The following is a 3,113-nucleotide window of genomic DNA, read 5'->3' as shown; positions in this document are numbered from 1 at the left end:
ATTGACAACCAGTAGGGGGTAGTATTACATCAATAGTAACTCATTTCCATAACCCCCCTCCCCTTTTCTCCCCCTCCCCTCCCCCACATGCCACCTCTCTGGCATGCAAATTGCAAAATTGAACCTGGGCTGGATTAAGAGTCTGCATTAATGCATAGAGAAGTCACAGCTATGAGGAGCGATATGGGATCTTCCTAGTGAAGTATAACGGATCGACCTTTTCTATTTTCCCCCTGACCCAAACTGGAATAAGCAGGCTGCATAATCAATTTTAAAAGGATCTTTTTCACGTAGGATACAGTAAAAAAATTTCAGCACAGGAGACTGAGAGAATCACATAGTGGATATGGATTTTTAAAGATTCTTTGCTAATTACCATCCACATTCATTGTTGTATATTGGAAACAAATGTTCCTGCCTCCACTGGAGGGCTTTTGCAGTGGGAGTGAAGAACAGAACCCCGCTCTTTCTTCAGAGGAAGAAGGTGGGCAGGAGGAGATAAGATTTACTGGACGAGCTTTGCTATTATGAAAATAAACCACAAGCCCCCATGGTTAATTCATGCTGCTGACTACAGCAAGGCAAGGAAAATAATGGGGCGGGGGGGGCTGGTTGCAAATGCACTAGGGTTGTAAACTTAGATCATTTGCAGACTGTCTCACATCTCCCGCAGGCAGGAGCTATAATTGCATGGTAGAAGCGTATTGCTAGTAGCTAACTGAGTTCCCCTTTTACCTTCAGAGGTAGAGGTTCCTACTTTCAGTAATGCAGATTCTACCATGGAGTCTATGTACAAATATTTCAGAGACACTCTCATGTCAATACTTCATCTGGATTTGTGGGAGAACTTTCCAGCCAGCAGTTTTTTGGTTTTTGTTTTAACTCATGAAAAACAGATGAGCTTGGGCTTGTAGCTGAAATTTAGTCCTTCACAAAATTACAAAGGTTGGGGATGGAGTCCTATACCAGCAATATTAGTTTCTGGGTTATGGATTTAGATAAGGAGAGAGGGGAAAAAACAGATCACCATATAGTCAACACCTGTGTGGGCCCACTCGGTAGATGCACACCTATTAAGCATTTTGACAGCTTGGGAGACTCCTATGCTTTGAACTCCTGAGCACTGTAGGCAGGGTCTCTACAACCTTTATAGAAGGATTTAAACAGAAGGTCCCTCCCATGAGAAGACTCTAAATCACAGGTAGTATCATGGAAAGTTAGGGTTGGAAGGGACCTCAGGATGTCATCCCCCTGCTCAAAGCAGGACCAGCCCCAGCTAGGTCATCCCAGCCAAAGCTTTGTCTAGGTGGGTTTTGAAAACCCCCAAGGATGGATCTTCCACCACCTCTCTGGATAACCTGATCCATTGTTTTACTACCCTTGGTCCTCAAAGATTTCATTTTTACTCTACCTTCTTGAAAGAGGAGGCAGAGCCAATAGAAGCAATGTAGGTAAAGCCACAATATGGGGATGGAGAAATAACCCATCCAAAGCAAAAAGAAGAAAGACACTAAAACATGTAGGAAGCATGAGCAAAGGAGAGCATGAGAGAACTAATTCTGAGGGACAGCAAGAAAAGAGTCATGAGGGAGGAGGAGCAAAAAACGGAAGGAGTTATTGGTGTTGGTTGCATATGTGAGGTAATGAATATTCATGCTGAATTTAAGATATCTCTTCCTTTGTTTTCCAAATTTCCAGCTTTAACAGCTATGTCAAAGCAAATGAGTCATCTGGATCATGATAACTGAGGTGGACACCTCCACATCAAAGGTTTTCCTTGGCTATACCAGCAGCTAGGACCTTCAGCCTTAGAGGAGAAGAAAGTCTGCAATACAGGACATTTTGCTTGGCTCTGAACCAACACAAACAGAAAGACCCTGTCCTAAAAAACATATGTTCCAAACAGGGAAGGCAGGTGCGGGTTAGAAAGGACATAACACACAAGCAAATTGAACAATGCAATGGGAGCAAACATGCAGTCAGTGTCAGGGGTGTCATGTAGGGGGTGCACGAGGGTACACAGGCACCCCCTGAGAGCACTGGGGCACCCCCTGTCAGGCCGTGCTCCCTGTTTAGCTAGCAGGCAGGTGGGAGCATCAGTGCCAGCCAGGAAACGGACTGCCAACCAAAGCTGGGGAGACCTCCCCCCCAGCCAGCAGGATTGGCTACTGGGGGACCCCCCTCCCGGTCACTGACTCAAGAGGCACTAGACACCCATGGTCAGTGTTTGTATGTGCGTACTGGAGAAAGGGTTACTTAAGGCTGGATAAGCAAAATAGAAAGGAATGGGAGAGAACCGTAAAAGGGAAAAGTGCAGAGTGAAGCAGGGGTGAAGAGGTAGACAAAAAGGGAGGGAGTGGGTCAGGAGGAAGGAGCAAATATCTGCTCATCACAAGACTCAGAGGGTACATCCACACATACAAGCACGTGTGCTTGCAGCAGCTCAAATAGAAGCGGTGCAAATCTGAGCTGGGGCTTTTTGCCTCAGCACATGAGCTCAGACTTGCACTTTGTTGTGGAGCAAATTGTGTCACTCCCCCCAAAATAACCCTGCCTGGCTCTTCCCGGATCTGCAGCCAGGGGGAGCTAGAGCCCAGGGCCAGCGCCTGTGCTGTCCCCAGCAATACAAAAAGCTGCCCTGTCTTGGCTCCAGCAGTACAAAAAGCTGCCCTAGCAAGTAGCTCAGGGCTGCTCACTCTCAGGAGCTTCTGGGGCCCAGTCAATTGGTACCTGGGGACACTTGTGCCAGCTGGACTCCTGAAGCAGCCCTGAGAGTTCCCTGCACCTCTACCCACTGCAGCAGTCTGGCAATGGGGCTGCTTCCTGGCTGTGACCTGCTGTGCACCTGCCAGTGGGCAGTGACTGCAGGGTTGGCCTCTGTGTGTCACTACTGCCATCTGTGCCCCCTGCCTGGCCACCTGGGCACAGATGTCAGTAGTGTTCCAGGTCTGGTGGCCTGCTTTGAACTGTCAAACATGTCCTCCTGGCCCCATTTGGCCAGGAGGTCAGCCACAGCTAGCTGGGTCCAAGGTGCCAGCTCTGAGCAGGCAACATCCTGCTACTGGCCTCCCTAGCAGGAATTCTGATGTTCTTTATTGGAAAACTGAAAAATC

The sequence above is a fragment of the Gavialis gangeticus genome, unplaced genomic scaffold, assembly GCF_001723915.1.
Source record: "Gavialis gangeticus isolate Ggan-Ray unplaced genomic scaffold, GavGan_comp1, whole genome shotgun sequence".
Taxonomy (NCBI): Eukaryota; Metazoa; Chordata; order Crocodylia; family Gavialidae; genus Gavialis; species Gavialis gangeticus.
The sequence above is the reverse complement of the archived record's forward strand: the minus strand, read 5'-3'. Positions refer to the sequence as shown.